Genomic DNA, 23,982 nt, shown 5'->3' with positions numbered 1-23,982 from the left:
AGACTCAAAAGGTTTGGGGTTCTTTTGTACCCTGGCAGCAGCTCCCACTCCGCATATGCGGCCCCATAGGGGAAAATCCCCATTTGGGGGAATCAGGCCCACACTGGGATAGGAAAAGGAGAAGGCGAGAGGGGCAGCATTTGAAAGCACATTTGTATCTTCAGTTGATGGGGGGAGTTGAGGGGCGTTGTCCAATTTATAAATCCTATGTATAAATAGGGTTTCTTTGCATTTTAAAAACCTTATATAGCATAGACATTTACACTTATGTGTGTACTTACACATCCATATGCTTATGGAATACATATATTTTACACATATCTATTTAGACTATTTACACTTACACAGAATAGCTATTTCCACATACCTGTTTAGACTTACATATCAATACATACATAGAACACCTATTTAGACTAGCTATCTGCTTACTTATACTTTTCTGACACTTGAATCTTTTTCAACTTCTCTATTTAGACATCTACTTAGACTATGTAATACACAGTAAGTGTAGATGCTCGCTCTAGTCAGACTTCCTTCTATTTTGAATTCCTTCATAAATCCTTTTTCTTCATTTTAAACGCCTTTATTTTTTATTTTAAATATATGTAGACAGGCGAGTTACTTTTGTATTTTAAAATCCCATATCTCAATGTAGAATTCTTTCTATCCTAAAATCCCTTTATACATCTATAAAGTAATAATACTTTTCAATATATATAAAATAAGAGGTTTTCTCTAATTCAGTGCCTCACACCCACGTTTGCTTCTTAAAATATTTTTCGTAATAGCCCCCTGAATTTTCTGGCATTTTTGGGCTGCAACCCCCCTTTTTGAGGGGGGGGAACCCCTAGATGACCCACACACACTGACCTGCTCCTCTGATGCATTATCAGCTCCCCCATTGACACTGGGGTGCCCTGCATGACATCATCACCCGCCCAGGACTCCCCCTATTTTATTATAGTAAGGTTGGACTAGGTGATCCCTGAGGTCCCTTCCAACCTAAGAATCTGTGATTCAACCCCAAGAAGGGCACTAAACAAGGGAATCTGCTCCAACCTGCAGCTCATTAATAGTGTCATTTACAAAGGTACACACACCCACCCCACCCACCCCCCCAAAAAAGGGGAGCTCTGCTAATATCTAAAAGGTGGGGCAGCCCCCCCAGCCCCTGTCCGCAGGCTGGCGGCCACCCCACAGCGGAGCGGGAGCGTGCCAGAGGACAGTGTCACATCTCTCTCAGGCTCTGCTCGGCCATGCTCCCACTCTGTTACCGCTCTGGGACGGGCTCCCTGGGGCAACAAACAGCCCCGGTCCCTGGGGGCCCCGACTCTCCCCTCCAGGCAGCCCTTGCGGCCGCACCTGCGGGGCACCTGCTGGAGACAGAGCCGGGAGCCTCCAGGCAGAGGGATGGCCCCTTACCTTCACCACGCTTAACGACCAGCAGGCAAACCCGGGCCGGGGGGCATCTCTTGAGCATCACGAGACACTTAGAAGACATCTGAAAAACAGAAATCCCAAACTATATTTCAGCACGTTAATAAAATAGCACAGAAGAAAATGGAGGAGCTCAGTCAGCCTAAGGGATAGGAAGGAAATTGAGCCGCAGCAAGATCCTAGGCAAACAGGTCATCTCAAAACACAACACATCCTTTAAAAGCTAGAGTGATTGGAACACTTGAAAACAGTATTAAGACTAACCGATACCATTTTGAACAGATTCTTCGTGTAACACTGAACGCTCTGGCTGGTGCTGGAAAACGTCTCATCCCTTCCTTACGGCACCGCTGCGGGGAGATAACCCCGTGAGGCTGCGGGGCAAAGTTGTACCGGAACCTCCGCTTACAGATCCACCGCAGCAGCTACAGCCCTCGCCCTGCCGCCGCACGTCTTGCTGCCTGGCTCCACGAAGCCTGAAGTGAAGCGTCAAACTTGAAAGAGTAACGTAAAAAATTAAGAATAAGTCTCAGTAATTCACTTTGTGCTGAGAAGGCGGGCGCGTGTTTACGCACATCCAATATGAGCGTCTAGGCTATAAAAGCTTTCCATTTTCCTTCTGCGTTCATTCAACTCGCACAGCTGTTCACGCCCGCCATAAGATTATCTATCTCCAAAATACACAGCAGCAACGTGACTGAGGGGTTTTGGCGTGTTACGGAGTCGGGAGGGACGTCCGCCCAGCTGCCCCGCCCAAGAGGTGCTGCTGAACTGCCAGGGAAACGCGCGTCGAAAGCGAGACTGAAATAAAATACTTAAGAGCGCTCCCTCAAAATACCGGCAGGAAACCCCCCCGCCCCCCAACATTCAGTCGCCCCTCATTAAATATTCACAACAAATACCTACCTGCTTAAGTACACCTAACAAATCGTACCCTACATCTGCTTGGCAGTTACAGCTGAAAGAGCGCAAGTCACGTCGTAAATCAGACACTGTTAGCTTTTTTTAAACTTTCATTTATGACAGAAGAATCGGTGCGTGAAGAGATCCCCGATACGGTTTTACTTTTTTTGGGGGGGAAAAAAATAATACCACAACAAAAAACCACACAAATCAAATCCCCAGTGTTGCAATACACGGGGCTACCAAGAAGGACCGGCAGACCTGCTAATGCGTTCGGCTGTACCGAAGCATGCAGGGGAACCGTATTTTTATGGTATCTCGACTGTTACAACTGGGAACCCAAGCACTACCAATGCCATCAACATCTGGAGTATGTGCTGTGCTTGGATCTCCGCAAGGACCATTGATTTTTTTATCTTAAAAAAAAAAAGCAATACTTTGCAAGTCTTGTGCTGATGAGTTCTACTGACAAAGACATTGTCTCTGAGATGCACTCTGATGGCAAGTTCATAGAATGCAACCTCACTGAATAAGAAATATCTCAATTTTATAAAATCTCTTCCTAACAAAAGTCACACTGCGGGGCTTTCAGATGGGCCAGATTATGAATCCTTTCACAACAAGAAACACACCAGCTAACCAGGATATTCTCGCAGTGGCCAGGTGCCTCTTCATCACGTGGAAAAAAAAATAAAAAAAAAACCAAAAAAAAACCCAAAAAACACCAGGGCCAGCAATAAGTATCACACAGGTCAACACAGATCTCTACCAGAGCACCCCCCTCATCAAAACGAACATGCCCATCGGCTCACCTGCTCTGCACAGATTCCAGCATCACACCCCGCTTCCATCATCGCTTGTGGCACCAAACGTATCAACACACAGTAAACTACCGTTACGCTCGTGAGAAATCACCGCCCCGTGACTTCCTCATTACTACCCAGCTCACTTCTAATGCTCATACGCCGTTCCAAAGACGGCCCACGTGTTACCTACAAAACTGAAGAGCTCGACGACGGACCACAGCATTCTCTGGTCTTAGATGCTGGCCGCTGCCCCACCTTCTCAGACCTCTCATAGGCGTGCGGCAGCACCGCTCTGAGCCTGCCAGCGGCACCTGCAAAAAGCCAAGCGAAAAGGCACCTCCTGAGATGCTGCCCGATGCCACAGCCTGCCCGCACCGATCCCCGTCTCGCACCCCTTTCCCTCGACAGCCTCCCACCCAGCCTACGTCACTTCCAGGTGCCGTGTTCAGCTCGCCCACCGTCCGTAACACCCGAACAACGCGCGTTGCTTATAACTTCACCAGCAACACAACACCTCAGAAGAGCTGCTACTTCAGCCCACCAATCACCACTCGCCTTGCTCGACTTGCCTCCTTTGCTCATTGCTACGCTACTTCAAACCCGAAACAAAAGACAAACGCAAGGAGCAACGGAGTCATAGAGCCATCGGTCACATCTTCCCTCTATATACACCACGCACCAACTCACCCGCTTACATCGGTCCCCTCAGTTCCCCTCCGTCGCCCTGCACGACTCGTCCCTCGGCATCTCCAAAACCAATACCAAACAAGTCGCCTGGTTGCACAGCAGTACCTTAACGGTTCCTGAAGACCGACTATAACCTGCCATTAAAAACAAACATATGACATCAAACATGAAGCCCTACGCACGTACAAGCTTGAACACCCTGCAGAGGTAATCTGCTCAGCTGAACTCTAGCTGCCTCTCCCAGATAGCTACGGTCACGGCCTCCGAGCCCACAAAACGGTCCTCGCCCGCTGAGGAGGGCCACTCAATCTGAGATGACGGTACGACCTTTTCCCCCAACAGCCTTGGCACAGCAACAGATGAACCCTAACCTCTCATCGCTGTGCCACCTACCCGACTCTACACGGCCAACAAGGCGGTCCGAGACAAAATCAAACGCACACACCAATGCTATGAGAAACACTACAAACTGCGCGCCTCCGAGACGAGAGAACGCTCTCGGCAAACACAGAGACAACTGGACGGAAGAGCTCGTCCAGCAACAAGACCTGCAGAACCCTGACAGTGACGCAAGGAGGCCCTAACGCGATCCAAAAAGATTAGAAGAGCGTCAGGGCCCGTGACAAGAAGTTCCTCTCAAAACTGAGAGGGAGGAGGCACAAGAAGCCCAGCTACAAGACCTAAGAATGTAAGGATGCAGGAAAGAAATCACGCTCCCTGAAAACAGACAGCGACAGAGCAGAGCTGTTCACGCATCTGGGAACGACGCCGCAGACGACAACTGCCCAGAAACTCCTCAAACATCAGAGCGATCCACGCTTTAAACTGTAACGCAAAAAGAAGCACCCGATGGGCGCCGGCCCCACAATTAGAACCTTGCCAGCCCCTAGGGATAGCGCTGTGCTCCTGAGAGCAAAGAGAACAAAGTCACCAGCCCCATGCGCCCCCTCACTGCGACCCAGCTCGCCTGAAATGCTCCTCAAATAGCCTTCAGTTGCATCTTCCCTTTAATCCTGCACACGGACCCGCCACCTTAGTGTGCTCTACTCAGCTCTGCTCTGTCACCCTGCACAGCTCCATCTTCATCCTCTGCAAGAACAGCATGATAGAACAAGTCACCTGGACGCACAGCAACAGCTTAACCATTCCACAGGTCTTGCTTCCACGTAGGAATACCATCTAGAGCCCAACTACTGCATGCCATTAAAGGAAATACCTTCAATCAAATGCTAAGCCCCACGCACGTACAAGCTTGAACAGCTGAGAGGTGCCCTCTGCTCAGCTAGCACTCTAGCTGCCTCTCCCAGACAGCTACGGTCATCCCCTCAGCACCCACAAAACGCCCCGGAAATTACCGTCCTCGCCCGCTGCCAACGGCCACTCGCTCCGACGAGGGTTGTACGGGCGTTGCCAAAACAGTCTATGCATATTAACATTAACCATATACTCTTATTGCTATTCTTTCCCCCGCTCTACCATTGCTACACCCCCAGGCGGAGCAGCTCTGACACAGGCATCGACGTGCATGGACCGACACCGCTCACAAATACTACAAGCGACGCGATCGAGGCACCTAAGAAAACTCTCACCGAGACGACGGACTTCCGGCCCAGAGATGCCACCGGGCGAGAAGATCTATACGGCAGCGAGGAAGAAGCTATAGCATCCGCAGAGAAGTCACGTACCATCATCACCTGCAATGAAACCATATACCCACAACTAGGACGATGCACGAGCGACAAGCCACTCTTAAAGACCTCAGAACGTACAGGTGCAGGGAACAGGTCCCAGAAAAGGGCCCTGCGTATTCAGACTGCTCTTCAGCAGCAGTACTGAGGCCGCCTTAATCACCGCCGCAAAAAGATGACCTTCTATAAAGGTCTAATATTTCAGACACAAGACAAATCTATGCAGTAGACTTAAAATGCGAGAAAGGAAGCTCTCGGTTACCATTATGCCGATGAGCCAGGGCTTGCAAAACCCTCAATATTGCTACCTAGGTGCCTGCTCAGCACGGAGAACAACAGACACATCGAGACCCAAGTACAGTAAGGAACAGACTACAAAATCCACACAACAGCACAAGCACAGGCAGGAACTCCCCTGCCTGGCAGATGCTTCTGTTTTGCAGAAAGGACACCACAACCTCTCTCGGCCCAAACGTGTCCGGTCTCTGAACGGTACCCTCCACTGATTTTACAACCCTTGCCTGCCCCACCTGCGCTTCCCCCAACCGACCGGCCACCTGCACAAAGACAGCATCGGCCCCTCAGCTTCCCTTCCAAATCCGGGGGCTCAAAAGCCATCCTTTAAGAAGGCCACACAGGCTATGTAGGATGGGGCTGTGGTCACACGGATACTCTTCATCTCCAAATGTGCGGTGCCATCACTCAGCGTCACACCACTCAACGCCGGCCACTTCCGCAACAACAGCCTCCTCGGAAGCGCCGTGAACTTCCGCTCCCCCACGCTCTAATGAGGCTGGATGTCGTGGCCGCCGCCACCTACGGTGCCTACAGAACCAGAGAGACAAGGTGACCGCTGCGCCTGGAAGCGGCCGCCCGCTCACAAACAACTCCACACCTCAAAAATAACAGCTGCTACGGTTTCCTGTTCATCGCTCACCTTGCCCGATGAGCTCGGGGCAGACATCCCGCTTTGCATATAGTTTTGTGAGTCCCTTCATTAACTAGTCACATAGGTGCTCACACTGCACGACCCCTCCGTTGTCACGTGCTGACCTACCTTCTCACGATGCTCTGTTCGCCCCCTCCCTCCCGTGTCCGGCTCCCTGCCATGCATCTCCACCAACAGCCACATTCCAGACTCATCCTTTCCCCTACCGTGCCAACACGGCTCCGCTCACCTCCCAGTCCGTGCCTCCCGGGTCAGTGGCCGCGTCAGGCGCCTGCTCACGTACTCGGTCCGTCCCCGATGGCTGGGGAACCGTCACCTTCAATGCTGGGCCCACTTCTGGGGAAATACGGAGAGGCACACAGATATTAGACACTGCTTTCCAAAAGCAAGAGCTCACCACGCAAAACAAACAAATCCTTTTGACTGACTTGTTCGGCAACACAGAGACCCCAAAGGCAGAAATCCCAGACGAGTGACCTCACAGCCTGCCCCGTCACAGCACACGACGCCATCTGCTCGCCTTTGCTGTCACGCCTCACTCAATTGTCCTGCTTAACCCTAGACCTATTACTTGAACTGCAAGAAAAAGTCAAACCACGCAACACACAAAAATTACAGTTCGTGTCAGATGACTCAAGCACAGGCGGACACCGATAGGGCAAATGCCAAAAGCAATAGGGGAAGCAAACGGGCGTGGCTGGTGTAGTGACACACACTCCCTTTGTAGGTAACTCACTCCTGAGCGACTCCATGAACAGCCGCGTGGAGAACCTCTCGGCAGACAGCACGCTCGAGTGGCCGCGCTGACACATACGGGGAAGGAGACTGGGCTACCGGAGGCTGCTTGCACACAGAACGCGGCCATTAGCTAACACTTAAACACCCCTTTCCCAACCATCCCCCGGTACCAAGACTTCAAAAACCCCTCCTCTCCTCCTGAACTGTCAGGGAAGGAACCTCACTCCTTCCCGACAGCTCCTGCCCTGTATTTGCACCCCTAAAGCCCCTCTGTCAGCCGCTCCTCGGGAGCCGCCCTTCCCACCTCTGCCCCGCGTTCTGCGAGCACCTCCCACCTTCCGGCTTCCCGCAGACTCCGTGCTCTCTACAGGCCCACAAAATAACGGAAGCCCTGATGCTTATAATCTACAAGGGACCTGCCGCAAGCTGCAAAGGTTCTCGGGACAACGTGGTACTCTGCGGGCGATCGGGAAAGGCGACGAGCAGTTCCGTAACCCGACACACACTATGCATTACGCCCCTGCTGCTTTCTGAAGGAAGGCTAGAGCTCCATATACAGACACGTACAACACGCTCACCCTAACCCCTACCGCAGCATCTCACCATCAGTCCTATTGAGAGATAACGTCAACAACTTGCACAACACACAGGCAAAACCGGTGGAAAAAATATAAGCTTCTATCTTTGGTCAAGTCATAAAATTCCGGGAAAACAAAACAACCAAACAAAAAAACCTACCACACACACAAAAGAACAACAAACCACAAACAAAAAAACCCAGACAAAACCATAACACCCCCACAAAACCAAATAATCCAAAACAATCTATCAGACCATCTTGCTACCCCTGAACACCCAACACAAACTTACTGACCCAAGGAAAAACAAAAGCTCGTACAAGTGTACTTTCTAATATATATCTGCTGCTCAACTTTGACTGCTCCTTAATCTCTTACCTCAGCCAGAAACCTCCCCATCTCTGAATGTCAAAACACACCTACCCAAAGAGCTTAGACAGCTCAAAACCTGCAACCAACTCAAGGAACAGTACCAGAGAAGCCCAGGAGCAGAATGAGCCTCCCGAAAAAAGGCTGGGGCTCATCTACGCCAGCGGAATGGCAAAGCAGAACGAAATTTTTTAAGAACCCCTTCTCAAAAAATATCTCTGGTTATAAAGTCAATCATTTACTGTAAAACCATCAACCATTCGGAGTCACCTCAACGCTCTCTCTCGCTCAGTCCCTTAACAGAACTGGATCAGTCTCAAAGGACAAAAAACATGAAAAGAAACGTGGAAATACACAAGCGTATCGGGAACTGTATGAAGCAGTTAAATTAACACCTCAATAGCTGGGACAAAACTAAATTGTAAAGGACAACAAAAAAACACCCCAGGAGACGCATCGATAAAAACAGATGAAGGCTCTCTCTTCTCGCAGAAGCTCAAGGAGAGACATGAGCCAACGGTACACAGCTCTGGGGTATCGGATACCGAAAAGAAACATACTCGAGACAGAAAACAGACTGCTGTGGAGCACAAAGGTGGCTTTGGCAAAGGTTCTGCCGGGACAAGAGTCACAGTTACAGGGAACGGACAGCGGCCGGCAGGGGAAACGCCGTCGGCGTGGAGGGGCCAGCGGGGGAAATGCCGCCCTCAGCTAACGCTGCGCTATCAAGCCTTAAGCGAAAACTGCAGAGTAGTTACAGGAGACGGGCATAAGATGGATGCTGAATATCACTTGATGGTCACAAAATCTCATGGGGATGGGCACCACGTAGCCTCACGGACACCCCTTAGACCCAAACGCTTAACGAAAGACGCTTCTTGCCAAAACACAAGCTCGACGAGGAAAAGCCAAAGCTGATGCGGGGGCAACTACTAAAATCTCAGTACGTGAGCAGGCATTACTTAAGATGGTGCGGTGGTTCTGCCGGGTCCGTCCAACCTGAGCAACGGGTTCTAACGCCTGTCCAGCAGCGTCCATGATCTCTCTCACGGCCTCCCACATCAGAAACCTCCCCTGCCCAGGACCGCGTTTTGCATGTCCCACCCCTCCCCATCCCCGCAATGAAAATCAAACACAACAAATACGCACTCTACTTCATCTTCTTGGCCTCCAAAAGAAGCTTCCTTCCACTGCTGAGCGTCGACACCGACATCCTCATGCTGTTCCTCAAAAGCAGGCTGGCCCTCGGGTGCCCGTACTGCCAAAGGAAGAGAAAATGATTATGCTCTTATAATGAGCTCCATCATCCTCTCCTTCTTCAGGAAATCGAATCCCGATCACTACATACCAGAAGTTTGTGCAGGAGATGTCCGAGGCCAGCCCCGTAAATGAAGCACTCTGTGACCCTGCTTTCTCTTTTGGCCACAGCACCCGCCACCGGGGAGCCCCAAACCCCTTTGTGACTCCCTACGAAAACCAGATACAACTAGTTCAAAACATCTGGCAGGAGAGAGATGACCGACAAACACGTATAGCCCACCTCAAACCAGCTAGAGAGCTGACTTCCTCCCCCACTAAACTCTCGTCTTCGACAAATACACCAAACAGAACAATGTTTACGCTGAACAGAACAAAACCCTTACCCCTCTGACACTCTGAAAAGGATTTGTGCACCCACAAAATATATATATTCATGCTATCGACCCACGTGCCACACTTCCTCAGGGTCAGCCCCGCAAAGACAGGAGAACACCCGATGCTCTCTCCACAGATACCCCGATACTCCGCTCCCTTCTTCGCCGCTCCTGTCACGGGAAAATGCTGGGAATAAAAAAAGGTTCAGAGAAGCAAAACAATAAACAATAGGGAGAGGGACCAGTGCAAAGGAATAGAGAGAGGAAGAGACGAACAGGAAGGACAGACAACCCCATCCTGAGCACAGCCTCTGGGAGAGGGAAAGAGGAAACAGCGACCGTCATTACCGCAGATCGACTCAGACCAAAGCCTCTCCTTCCGCAGGGGCTTCTGGACACACCGCTCCTTCCCTGCGCTACTGCCAAGGGCCCCTGCACTGAGGGGGAATCCACTGCAGGCAGAGAGAGGCGGAGAAAGGAAAAGTAGCCACAGGCTACAGGAAAGAGAGAGGGAGGACTGAAAAGACGGGGAGGCAGGGAGCCACTCAGAGCGAGACGGAGAAAGAAGGTGCGGGGGGGGTGCAAAAAAAAAATAATTTTGCAGCAGGTAAGGAAAGAGAGGGGGCCGGGGGAGAGACAGGGAGGGCCCAGGACGTATAAGAGAGGCAACGGGGCCCCACTGGCCCAGGACTCACCGCGACTCTCGCTCTCAGCGCTGCTGGCACAATTTAGCCGTTCACATGCTTCTTTCCCCTCCTCTCCTCCCTGCCTCTTCTGCAGCTCCAGACTCTAGGCCGACCTCCACCTGAAGAGAACACGGGGGTGTCTTACAGCTCTTACGAGATGAGGCTTCCTAGGCACGTAGCCTAGCTCGCTCGTGCACTACACGCCCGTACCGAACTGCGGGTTCCAACTGTGGGAAGAAGGGGGAGTCCTTGGGGGCTACGGCATTTCTCTTCCTAAGTAACCGTTACACATGACAGAGCCCTGCTTTCCCAGAAACAGCTCAACACCTGCCCGCCGAAAAGGAGGAGCGAATTAATTCCTTGCTTTGCTTCCACGCACAGCTTTTGCTTTACCTATTAAACCGTCTTGATCTCAACCCATGATTTTTCTCGCTTTTACCCTTCCAGCTCTCTCCCCCAGCCCACTGAGGGTGGAGTGAGCAAGCAGCTCCCTGGTGCAGAGTTGCCAGCTGGGGCTAAGCCACGGCACGCGCTTGTCCCGGTTTGGCAGGGAACGGACCGTCCGTCGCCTGGCTCCTGGAGCGACGGGCTGCTGGGCAGAGGGGGAGGCCACCAAAGGTGAGGAGCAGGGCACAGGACAGTAGGAGGAGAGAAGAGCAGCATCCGGCTGGACGGGGGCGGGGGGGGCGTGTGTGCGTGTAGTGAGAAGGCACGAGGCAGGGAACAGGACGGCCAGAGGAGGACAGGGAGCCTGACGGAGGTGGAGATAAAAGCAGCAGAGAGAGGGGAAGAGCAGGGCACAGACCAACAAAGAAGGATGAGGAGCAGGCTGGAGACGCACAAAGAACCTGGGGCAGGCAGCACGACAGCGAGGGAGGAAAGAAGAACAGGGGCAGGAAGCTGGACCGAGCGAGATGGAGACAGACAAGATAAGCGACAAGAACAGGGCAGAAAGGGAAGAATGAAGCCACGGGGACAGGGAGCCGAGACAGCCAACGACGGAGGGAAGGGGCCGGGGAGGGAACACCACAAAACAAACCACGGGGCTACGTGGTACAGAGCATGAGAAGGCAGAGAATTAACAATTAGGGACAGGGAGCCAGAAAAACAACAAAAAAAACACCAAAACAAAGGGAGATGGAGAGCAAAAGGAATCGCAATGCGTACAGAGAGAAGAGAGAAACAATTCTAAAAGAGGGTCACGGGGAAGCCAGAGACAGCAAGATGGAGAAAGGACAGAAGCTACAGGCTACAGGGCAGAGAGGGAAGAATTAATGAATAGACGCAGAGAGCTGGGCAGAAAGAGGTGGAGAAAGGCTGAAGATCACACGGCCAACAGGGAAGAGAGAAGAGAGGGAGGAATTTTAAAAACAGGGGCAAGAAGCCAGAGAGAGGGAGAGAGAGGCAACAATAAATGGGGACAAGCCACAGGGCAGCGAGGAGGGAATCGATGAATAAGAACAGCAGACCAAAGAGAACACAACGTAGAATGGAAAAAAGGAACAGCGGCCCAACAGGGAAGGAGGAATTAAAGATCAGGCACTGGGAGGCAGACAGAGACACATGAAGAAACAAGTGGGAAAAAAAAAAACAAAACCAACAACGGCAACGGGCTACAAAGACAGACAGAGAGGGAAGAAATAAAACATCGCAGCAAGGAGCTGGACAGAGAGAGATGAGGACAAACAAATAGCACGGGTCTACGTGACAGAGAACGTGGAATTAGAACACAGAGAGAGGGAGCCGGACAGAGAGAGAGGCCGAGAGAAAAACCTAGACGGGCTACAGCGGGCAGAGGCAGGGATTAAAACCTAGGGACAGGGAGCTGGACAGAGAGAGACGGAGGTCACAGGGAACAGCGGTGGCTGCAGGAAGAACAGGAATCCACAAATAGGGAAAGGGAGCTCGACAGAGAAGAACTCAGAAAGGCAAGAACAGTAGCAGGGTGCAGAGCAGAGCAGACGAATGAAAAAGCGCGGGGGGAGCGTTGAGGCAGACAGAGAGAGATTAAGAAAAAAGTCACGGGCTACGTGGCAAAGCAGGAGGAATTCAGAAACGGGGATGGCAACCAAGGGAGAGTGAGCTGGTGAAGGACAACGGGCATTCCAAGTGAGGGACGGGGAGCTGGGAAAAGCGAGGCAGAGAAAAACAGAATCACAGAGAGAATCACACAAAGCCAAAAAAGAAGAAACCGAACAACAGGAACAGGTGTAACCAAAGCGATGAAATCAGCCAACCAGAGACGGTGTTCCATTACGGGAACATGGAGCGTACGAATCAGCGCACCTGTTGATCTGCATTTTAGTCCCTAGGCGATCGTTAACGTCAGCAGAACAACAGACAACGTGCTTCTGTCAGAAAAGGACGACAAAACGCGGTTTCGTGGAGCGGACTGAGAGAACTAGCCAAGACTGCCAAGATTAACAGCCAAGAAGGTAAAAGGCAATTCTGGCAGGGGGAGATCGCGACCACCGACTCACGGACCACCACCGAGCCTGCGCAGCGATTTACATACGGAACGAGCAAGTTTGTACCGATCAGCAGACAGGACAATAATGAATACGTATGAATACGTAAAATTTTGATCTACAAATTGAACGGGAAAGGTGCGTGAGGTACGCACGCCACGAGGAGCGATCCCCCGTGCATCCGGCGCCGTGAATAAAGAATGCCTGCTCTTTAATACTAAATTGGTCTTGAGGAGTTGTTTCCGATTTTACCGCGTTTTTCGGTAACACAGGGAGTCAGACCGAGAGAGCCAGAGAAAGACAAAAATACCGACAGGCTACAGGACAGAGCAGGAGGAGTAAAAAAATAAAAACGGAGCCAGAGCCAGGCAGAGAGAGGCGGAGAAAGAACAAGTAGCCACAGGCTACAGGACAGAGAGAGGGAGGACTGAAAAGACGGGGAGGCAGGGAGCCACTCAGAGCGAGACGGAGAAAGAAGGTGCGGGGGGGGCGCAAAAAAAAAATAATTTTGCAGCAGGTAAGGAAAGAGAGGGGGCCGGGGGAGAGACAGGGAGGGCCCAGGACGTACAAGAGAGGCAACGGGGCCCCACTGGCCCAGGACTCACCGCGACTCTCGCTCTCAGCGCTGCTGGCACAATTTAGCCGTTCACATGCTTCTTTCCCCTCCTCTCCTCCCTGCCTCTTCTGCAGCTCCAGACTCTAGGCCGACCTCCACCTGAAGAGAACACGGGGGTGTCTTACAGCTCTTACGAGATGAGGCTTCCTCGGCACGTAGCCTAGCTCGCTCGTGCACTACACGCCCGTACCGAACTGCGGGTTACGCGTACAGACCCTGCGGTGCACGTTGGTGGCCTGGCCCGCTGCAGGCTATGAAGGGGGATCCTTCCTCCCTCACCTGCAGGGACAGGCTCTCTCTTGCCTGCAGCAGGAAAGCAGCTGGCAGCCAGAGCGCCTTCAGTTTCTTCTGCTTTACCTTTCGTTGGCGTCTCCAGCTTCAGCCGAGGCAGCTCCTCTCCACAGCCGGGAAGGGCTTTGTCTATCCCTTTTCGGCCCTGCGCTGCAAGGACGGCGAGGCCGGGCAGAGAGAAGCCACGCGAGCCTGAGACGGCCGCAGTCAACGGCATCCCCGGGGGAAGGACAGACAACCACGTCCTCAGCACGGTCTCTGGGAGAGGGAAAGAAGAAACAGCGACCGTCATTACCGTCGATCGACCCTGGCCAAAGTCTCTCCTTGCGCAGGGGCTTCTGGACACACCGCCCCTTCCCCGCGCTACTGCTAAGGGCCCCTGCGCCGAGGGGGAATCCAGTGCGCTTGAGGGCCGGCTCGCTGCCTTCACGACAGGGCCTGGGGGCGGCCAAGGGCTACGCGGCACGCTGCAGGGGAGGTGCCGGGGCTGGGGGCAGGCGCACGGGGCAAGGGCGGGGCAAGGGGAGGCTGAGCGGGAGCTCCGGCGAGCCGGGGAGGCGGCCATCATCTGCGCCCTGGGCACGGGGAAAACGTCACCGTCCTCCTCCTTTCCCTCTTCCCTTCTGTCAGCTCCCGGGAACTCACCGCTTCTCGGGGAGCGGCCGCACCCGCAAGCCCCCAGAAATCAACACGAATCCAACCCCAAATACACCGCGCGTACCGTACGCGGCACGGCCGCCCGGCACCCGAGCGCCGGAAGACCGCGCCTCCCGCCACGCCCCGGCGAACCACGTGACAGCGCCGGCAGCCACTGCGCCTGGACTACAGCTCCCGGCATGCTCTGCGCCACAACACGGCCGCCCGGCAGCCGCGCGCCCCAAGGACTACACCTCCCGGCATGCTCTGCGCCACAACACGGCCGCACCGCAGCCGCGCGCCCCAAGGACTACACCTCCCGGCATGCTCTGCGCCACAACACGGCCGCACGGCCAGCCCACAGCCGCACCACCACAGCTCCCGGAATGCCGCGAGCCCGCCCTCCCGCTCTCGGACCCTGCGGGGCACCGTCCCTCCCGCCGATGCACCCGGAACCCCCACCGAGCCCTCACCACAGCCTCGCTCTCCCCACAGCTCCGCTCCGACCCGGCGCTGCCCCGCCGCAGCCCTCCTCGGGGCTTTACCCGGGACCCAGCGGCCCACCCCCCAGCCCCCGCTCACCTTCTCCCTCGCTACAGTCGCAGCCCGCTGACGCTCGGCCACAGCTCCGCTCCGCTCCGCCCTCGGCTCACACTGGCCCCCCGGAGCAGGGCACCACCCCTTTTCCAGGGAGGAGCCGGCACCATCAGCCCCACTGCCCGCACCTGGGGCTCCTCCAGCCCCCGCGCGCAGCTGAGGCACAGCAGCAACGGGGGGCCCCCTCCCCTCACCCCCACAGTGCACCACCTCCTCCCCTGGGCTCCATCACAGCCCCTTGCCCCACGCAAAGGCAGCGCAAACGCAGCCCTGAGGGCAAAGGAGAGGGCAGGTGTTTGTGCAGGCGCACACGCGTAACAAGTCCCAGGAGCCATTCGTGGCTCAGGGTCCCCAACGCTCCCCCCCTGCCCCAAGGCCACCTCGGCCGCCGTTGCCGCAGCCGCACGGAGCTGGTGTTGGCTGGGATAGTGCTCATTTTCTCCAGAGTAGCTAGGAAGGGATAAGTTTTGGATTTATGCTCAAAACACCGTTAATAATATAGAGATGTTTTGGTTCTTGCTGAGCACTGCTTCCACAGTCAGGGCCTCTTCTGGTTCTCTCAGTGCCCCACCAGCAAGTAGGCTGGGAGAGGACACAGCTGGGAAAGCTTTCCCAGCTAACTGACCAAAGGGATATTCCATACCATTTGACATCATGCTCAGCACACGCAGCTGGGGGAAGAAGGGGGAGTCCTTGGGGGCTACGGCATTTCTCTTCCTAAGTAACCGTTACACATGACAGAGCCCTGCTTTCCCAGAAACAGCTCAACACCTGCCCGCCGAAAAGGAGGAGCGAATTAATTCCTTGCTTTGCTTCCACGCACAGCTTTTGCTTTACCTATTAAACCGTCTTGATCTCAACCCATGATTTTTCTCACTTTTACCCTTCCAGCTCTCTCCCCCAGCCCACTGAGGGTGGAGCGAGCAAGCAGCTCCCTGGTGCAGAGTTGCCAGCTGAGGCTAAGCCACGGCACACGCTTGTCCCGGTTTGGCAGGGAACGGACCGTCCGTCGCCTGGCTCCTGGAGCGACGGGCTGCTGGGCAGAGGGGGAGGCCACCAAAGGTGAGGAGCAGGGCACAGGACAGTAGGAGGAGAGAAGAGCAGCATCCGGCTGGACGGGGGCGGGGGGGGCGTGTGTGCGTGTAGTGAGAAGGCACGAGGCAGGGAACAGGACGGCCAGAGGAGGACAGGGAGCCTGACGGAGGTGGAGATAAAAGCAGCAGAGAGAGGGGAAGAGCAGGACACAGACCAACAAAGAAGGATGAGGAGCAGGCTGGAGACGCACAAAGAACCTGGGGCAGGCAGCACGACAGCGAGGGAGGAAAGAAGAACAGGGGCAGGAAGCTGGACCGAGCGAGATGGAGACAGACAAGATAAGCGACAAGAACAGGGCAGAAAGGGAAGAATGAAGCCACGGGGACAGGGAGCCGAGACAGCCAACGACGGAGGGAAGGGGCCGGGGAGGGAACACCACAAAACAAACCACGGGGCTACGTGGTACAGAGCATGAGAAGGCAGAGAATTAACAATTAGGGACAGGGAGCCAGAAAAACAACAAAAAAAACACCAAAACAAAGGGAGATGGAGAGCAAAAGGAATCGCAATGCGTACAGAGAGAAGAGAGAAACAATTCTAAAAGAGGGTCACGGGGAAGCCAGAGACAGCAAGATGGAGAAAGGACAGAAGCTACAGGCTACAGGGCAGAGAGGGAAGAATTAATGAATAGATGCAGAGAGCTGGGCAGAAAGAGGTGGAGAAAGGCTGAAGATCACACGGCCAACAGGGAAGAGAGAAGAGAGGGAGGAATTTTAAAAACAGGGGCAAGAAGCCAGAGAGAGGGAGAGAGAGGCAACAATAAATGGGGACAAGCCACAGGGCAGCGAGGAGGGAATCGATGAATAAGAACAGCAGACCAAAGAGAACACAACGTAGAATGGAAAAAAGGAACAGCGGCCTACAGGGAAGGAGGAATTAAAGATCAGGCACTGGGAGGCAGACAGAGACACATGAAGAAACAAGTGGGGAAAAAAAAAAAAACCAACAACGGCAACGGGCTACAAAGACAGACAGAGAGGGAAGAAATAAAACATCGCAGCAAGGAGCTGGACAGAGAGAGATGAGGACAAACAAATAGCACGGGTCTACGTGACAGAGAACGTGGAATTAGAACACAGAGAGAGGGAGCCGGACAGAGAGAGAGGCCGAGAGAAAAACCTAGACGGGCTACAGCGGGCAGAGGCAGGGATTAAAACCTAGGGACAGGGAGCTGGACAGAGAGAGACGGAGGTCACAGGGAACAGCGGTGGCTGCAGGAAGAACAGGAATTCACAAATAGGGAAAGGGAGCTCGACAGAGAAGAACTCAGAAAGGCAAGAACAGTAGCAGGGTGCAGAGCAGAGCAGACGAATGAAAAAGCGCGGGGGGAGCGTTGAGGCAGACAGAGAGAGATTAAGAAAAAAGTCACGGGCTACGTGGCAAAGCAGGAGGAATTCAGAAACGGGGATGGCAACCAAGGGAGAGTGAGCTGGTGAAGGACAACGGGCATTCCAAGTGAGGGACGGGGAGCTGGGAAAAGCGAGGCAGAGAAAAACAGAATCACAGAGAGAATCACACAAAGCCAAAAAAGAAGAAACTGAACAACAGGAACAGGTGTAACCAAAGCGATGAAATCAGCCAACCAGAGACGGTGTTCCATTACGGGAACATGGAGCGTACGAATCAGCGCACCTGTTGATCTGCATTTTAGTCCCTAGGCGATCGTTAACGTCAGCAGAACAACAGACAACGTGCTTCTGTCAGAAAAGGACGACAAAACGCGGTTTCGTGGAGCGGACTGAGAGAACTAGCCAAGACTGCCAAGATTAACAGCCAAGAAGGTAAAAGGCAATTCTGGCAGGGGGAGATCGCGACCACCGACTCACGGACCACCACCGAGCCTGCGCAGCGATTTACATACGGAACGAGCAAGTTTGTACCGATCAGCAGACAGGACAATAATGAATACGTATGAATACGTAAAATTTTGATCTACAAATTGAACGGGAAAGGTGCGTGAGGTACGCACGCCACGAGGAGCGATCCCCCGTGCATCCGGCGCCGTGAATAAAGAATGCCTGCTCTTTAATACTAAATTGGCCTTGAGGAGTTGTTTCCGATTTTACCGCGTTTTTCGGTAACACAGGGAGTCAGACCGAGAGAGCCAGAGAAAGACAAAAATACCGACAGGCTACAGGACAGAGCAGGAGGAGTAAAAAAATAAAAACGGAGCCAGAGCCAGGCAGAGAGAGGCGGAGAAAGAACAAGTAGCCACAGGCTACAGGACAGAGAGAGGGAGGACTGAAAAGACGGGGAGGCAGGGAGCCACTCAGAGCGAGACGGAGAAAGAAGGTGCGGGGGGGGGGGCGCAAAAAAAAAATAATTTTGCAGCAGGTAAGGAAAGAGAGGGGGCCGGGGGAGAGACAGGGAGGGCCCAGGACGTACAAGAGAGGCAACGGGGCCCCACTGGCCCAGGACTCACCGCGACTCTCGCTCTCAGCGCTGCTGGCACAATTTAGCCGTTCACATGCTTCTTTCCCCTCCTCTCCTCCCTGCCTCTTCTGCAGCTCCAGACTCTAGGCCGACCTCCACCTGAAGAGAACACGGGGGTGTCTTACAGCTCTTACGAGATGAGGCTTCCTAGGCACGTAGCCTAGCTCGCTCGTGCACTACACACCCGTACCGAACTGCGGGTTACGCGTACGGACCCTGCGGTGCACGTTGGTGGCCTGGCCCGCTGCGGGCTATGAAGGGGGATCCTTCCTCCCTCACCTGCAGGGACAGGCTCTCTCTTGCCTGCAGCAGGAAAGCAGCTGGCAGCCAGAGCGCCTTCAGTTTCTTCTGCTTTACCTTTCGTTGGCGTCTCCAGCTTCAGCCGAGGCAGCTCCTCTCCACAGCCGGGAAGGGCTTTGTCTATCCCTTTTCGGCCCTGCGCTGCAAGGACGGCGAGGCCGGGCAGAGAGAAGCCACGCGAGCCTGAGACGGCCGCAGTCAACGGCATCCCCGGGGGAAGGACAGACAACCACGTCCTCAGCACGGTCTCTGGGAGAGGGAAAGAAGAAACAGCGACCGTCATTACCGTCGATCGACCCTGGCCAAAGCCTCTCCTTGCGCAGGGGCTTCTGGACACACCGCCCCTTCCCCGCGCTACTGCTAAGGGCCCCTGCGCCGAGGGGGAATCCAGTGCGCTTGAGGGCCGGCTCGCTGCCTTCACGACAGGGCCTGGGGGCGGCCAAGGGCTACGCGGCACGCTGCAGGGGAGGTGCCGGGGCTGGGGGCAGGCGCACGGGGCAAGGGCGGGGCAAGGGGAGGCTGAGCGGGAGCTCCGGCGAGCCGGGGAGGCGGCCATCATCTGCGCCCTGGGCACGGGGAAAAGGTCACCGTCCTCCTCCTTTCCCTCTTCCCTTCTGTCAGCTCCCGGGAACTCACCGCTTCTCGGGGAGCGGCCGCACCCGCAAGCCCCCAGAAATCAACACGAATCCAACCCCAAATACACCGCGCCTACCGTACGCGGCACGGCCGCCCGGCACCCGAGCGCCGGAAGACCGCGCCTCCCGCCACGCCCCGGCGAACCACGTGACAGCGCCGGCAGCCACTGCGCCTGGACTACACCTCCCGGCATGCTCTGCGCCACAACACGGCCGCCCGGCAGCCGCGCGCCCCAAGGACTACACCTCCCGGCATGCTCTGCGCCACAACACGGCCGCACCGCAGCCGCGCGCCCCAAGGACTACACCTCCCGGCATGCTCTGCGCCACAACACGGCCGCACGGCCAGCCCACAGCCGCACCACCACAGCTCCCGGAATGCCGCGAGCCCGCCCTCCCGCTCTCGGACCCTGCGGGGCACCGTCCCTCCCGCCGATGCACCCGGAACCCCCACCGAGCCCTCACCACAGCCTCGCTCTCCCCACAGCTCCGCTCCGACCCGGCGCTGCCCCGCCGCAGCCCTCCTCGGGGCTTTACCCGGGACCCAGCGGCCCACCCCCCAGCCCCCGCTCACCTTCTCCCTCGCTACAGTCGCAGCCCGCTGACGCTCGGCCACAGCTCCGCTCCGCTCCGCCCTCGGCTCACACTGGCCCCCCGGAGCAGGGCACCACCCCTTTTCCAGGGAGGAGCCGGCACCATCAGCCCCACTGCCCGCACCTGGGGCTCCTCCAGCCCCCGCGCGCAGCTGAGGCACAGCAGCAACGGGGGGCCCCCTCCCCTCACCCCCACAGTGCACCACCTCCTCCCCTGGGCTCCATCACAGCCCCTTGCCCCACGCAAAGGCAGCGCAAACGCAGCCCTGAGGGCAAAGGAGAGGGCAGGTGTTTGTGCAGGCGCACACGCGTAACAAGTCCCAGGAGCCATTCGTGGCTCAGGGTCCCCAACGCTCCCCCCCTGCCCCAAGGCCACCTCGGCCGCCGTTGCCGCAGCCGCACGGAGCTGGTGTTGGCTGGGATAGTGCTCATTTTCTCCAGAGTAGCTAGGAAGGGATAAGTTTTGGATTTATGCTCAAAACACCGTTAATAATATAGAGATGTTTTGGTTCTTGCTGAGCACTGCTTCCACAGTCAGGGCCTCTTCTGGTTCTCTCAGTGCCCCACCAGCAAGTAGGCTGGGAGAGGACACAGCTGGGAAAGCTTTCCCAGCTAACTGACCAAAGGGATATTCCATACCATTTGACATCATGCTCAGCACACGCAGCTGGGGGAAGAAGGGGGAGTCCTTGGGGGCTACGGCATTTCTCTTCCTAAGTAACCGTTACACATGACAGAGCCCTGCTTTCCCAGAAACAGCTCAACACCTGCCCGCCGAAAAGGAGGAGCGAATTAATTCCTTGCTTTGCTTCCACGCACAGCTTTTGCTTTACCTATTAAACCGTCTTGATCTCAACCCATGATTTTTCTCACTTTTACCCTTCCAGCTCTCTCCCCCAGCCCACTGAGGGTGGAGCGAGCAAGCAGCTCCCTGGTGCAGAGTTGCCAGCTGAGGCTAAGCCACGGCACGCGCTTGTCCCGGTTTGGCAGGGAACGGACCGTCCGTCGCCTGGCTCCTGGAGCGACGGGCTGCTGGGCAGAGGGGGAGGCCACCAAAGGTGAGGAGCAGGGCACAGGACAGTAGGAGGAGAGAAGAGCAGCATCCGGCTGGACGGGGGCGGGGGGGTCGTGTGTGCGTGTAGTGAGAAGGCACGAGGCAGGGAACAGGACGGCCAGAGGAGGACAGGGAGCCTGACGGAGGTGGAGATAAAAGCAGCAGAGAGAGGGGAAGAGCAGGACACAGACCAACAAAGAAGGATGAGGAGCAGGCTGGAGACGCACAAAGAACCTGGGGCAGGCAGCACGACAGCGAGGGAGGAAAGAAGAACAGGGGCAGGAAGCTGGACCGAGCGAGATGGAGACAGACAAGATAAGCGACAAGAACAGGGCAGAAAGGGAAGAATGAAGCCACGGGGACAGGGAGCCGAGACAGCCAACGACGGAGGGAAGGGGCCGGGGAGGGAACACCACAAAACAAACCACGGGGCTACGTGGTACAGAGCATGAGAAGGCAGAGAATTAACAATTAGGGACAGGGAGCCAGAAAAACAACAAAAAAAACACCAAAACAAAGGGAGATGGAGAGCAAAAGGAATCGCAATGCGTACAGAGAGAAGAGAGAAGAGAGAAACAATTCTAAAAGAGGGTCACGGGGAAGCCAGAGACAGCAAGATGGAGAAAGGACAGAAGCTACAGGCTACAGGGCAGAGAGGGAAGAATTAATGAATAGATGCAGAGAGCTGGGCAGAAAGAGGTGGAGAAAGGCTGAAGATCACACGGCCAACAGGGAAGAGAGAAGAGAGGGAGGAATTTTAAAAACAGGGGCAAGAAGCCAGAGAGAGGGAGAGAGAGGCAACAATAAATGGGGACAAGCCACAGGGCAGCGAGGAGGGAACCGATGAATAAGAACAGCAGACCAAAGAGAACACAATGTAGAATGGAAAAAAGGAACAGCGGCCCAACAGGGAAGGAGGAATTAAAGATCAGGCACTGGGAGGCAGACAGAGACACATGAAGAAACAAGTGGGGAAAAAAAAAAAAACCAACAACGGCAACGGGCTACAAAGACAGACAGAGAGGGAAGAAATAAAACATCGCAGCAAGGAGCTGGACAGAGAGAGATGAGGACAAACAAATAGCACGGGTCTACGTGACAGAGAACGTGGAATTAGAACACAGAGAGAGGGAGCCGGACAGAGAGAGAGGCCGAGAGAAAAACCTAGACGGGCTACAGCGGGCAGAGGCAGGGATTAAAACCTAGGGACAGGGAGCTGGACAGAGAGAGACGGAGGTCACAGGGAACAGCGGTGGCTGCAGGAAGAACAGGAATTCACAAATAGGGAAAGGGAGCTCGACAGAGAAGAACTCAGAAAGGCAAGAACAGTAGCAGGGTGCAGAGCAGAGCAGACGAATGAAAAAGCGCGGGGGGAGCGTTGAGGCAGACAGAGAGAGATTAAGAAAAAAGTCACGGGCTACGTGGCAAAGCAGGAGGAATTCAGAAACGGGGATGGCAACCAAGGGAGAGTGAGCTGGTGAAGGACAACGGGCATTCCAAGTGAGGGACGGGGAGCTGGGAAAAGCGAGGCAGAGAAAAACAGAATCACAGAGAGAATCACACAAAGCCAAAAAAGAAGAAACTGAACAACAGGAACAGGTGTAACCAAAGCGATGAAATCAGCCAACCAGAGACGGTGTTCCATTACGGGAACATGGAGCGTACGAATCAGCGCACCTGTTGATCTGCATTTTAGTCCCTAGGCGATCGTTAACGTCAGCAGAACAACAGACAACGTGCTTCTGTCAGAAAAGGACGACAAAACGCGGTTTCGTGGAGCGGACTGAGAGAACTAGCCAAGACTGCCAAGATTAACAGCCAAGAAGGTAAAAGGCAATTCTGGCAGGGGGAGATCGCGACCACCGACTCACGGACCACCACCGAGCCTGCGCAGCGATTTACATAAGGAACGAGCAAGTTTGTACCGATCAGCAGACAGGACAATAATGAATACGTATGAATACGTAAAATTTTGATCTACAAATTGAACGGGAAAGGTGCGTGAGGTACGCACGCCAGGAGGAGCGATCCCCCGTGCATCCGGCGCTGTGAATAAAGAATGCCTGCTCTTTAATACTAAATTGGTCTTGAGGAGTTGTTTCCGATTTTACCGCGTTTTTCGGTAACACAGGGAGTCAGACCGAGAGAGCCAGAGAAAGACAAAAATACCGACAGGCTACAGGACAGAGCAGGAGGAGTAAAAAAATAAAAACGGAGCCAGAGCCAGGCAGAGAGAGGCGGAGAAAGAACAAGTAGCCACAGGCTACAGGAAAGAGAGAGGGAGGACTGAAAAGACAGGGAGGCAGGGAGCCACTCAGAGCGAGACGGAGAAAGAAGGTGCGGGGGGGGCACAAAAAAAAAATAATTTTGCAGCAGGTAAGGAAAGAGAGGGGGCCGGGGGAGAGACAGGGAGGGCCCAGGACGTACAAGAGAGGCAACGGGGCCCCACTGGCCCAGGACTCACCGCAACTCTCGCTCTCAGCGCTGCTGGCACAATTTAGCCGTTCACATGCTTCTTTCCCCTCCTCTCCTCCCTGCCTCTTCTGCAGCTCCAGACTCTAGGCCGACCTCCACCTGAAGAGAACACGGGGGTGTCTTACAGCTCTTACGAGATGAGGCTTCCTAGGCACGTAGCCTAGCTCGCTCGTGCCCTACACACCCGTACCGAACTGCGGGTTACGCGTACAGACCCTGCGGTGCACGTTGGTGGCCTGGCCCGCTGCGGGCTATGAAGGGGGATCCTTCCTCCCTCACCTGCAGGGACAGGCTCTCTCTTGCCTGCAGCAGGA

At 54.8% G+C, this 23,982-nt stretch overlaps 2 long non-coding RNA genes across 4 annotated transcripts; both read right to left on the bottom strand.

Annotated features, from left to right (window-relative positions):
• Positions 1 to 1,293: 1,293 nt before the first annotated feature.
• LOC142051330 (uncharacterized) lies at positions 1,294 to 23,722 on the bottom strand. Of its 2 annotated transcripts, none has more exons than XR_012658412.1 (3): positions 23,658 to 23,722; positions 1,702 to 1,931; positions 1,294 to 1,501 (listed from the first exon to the last, which is right to left on the bottom strand). It is a non-coding gene; the product is annotated as an uncharacterized LOC142051330 (long non-coding RNA). The 2 variants fall into 2 exon arrangements; XR_012658411.1 differs by lacking the exon at positions 23,658 to 23,722 and adding an exon at positions 3,333 to 3,590 and having other exon boundaries at positions 1,295 to 1,501.
• LOC142051332 (uncharacterized) lies at positions 6,221 to 10,115 on the bottom strand. Of its 2 annotated transcripts, none has more exons than XR_012658415.1 (3): positions 9,799 to 10,115; positions 9,504 to 9,622; positions 6,221 to 9,413 (listed from the first exon to the last, which is right to left on the bottom strand). It is a non-coding gene; the product is annotated as an uncharacterized LOC142051332 (long non-coding RNA). The 2 variants fall into 2 exon arrangements; XR_012658416.1 differs by having other exon boundaries at positions 9,864 to 10,115.
• Positions 23,723 to 23,982: the final 260 nt, after the last annotated feature.

Source organism: Phalacrocorax aristotelis, unplaced genomic scaffold (genome assembly GCF_949628215.1).
Source record: "Phalacrocorax aristotelis unplaced genomic scaffold, bGulAri2.1 scaffold_89, whole genome shotgun sequence".
Classification (NCBI taxonomy): Eukaryota; Metazoa; Chordata; class Aves; order Suliformes; family Phalacrocoracidae; genus Phalacrocorax; species Phalacrocorax aristotelis.
This window is presented reverse-complemented; position numbering and strand designations above follow the sequence as displayed.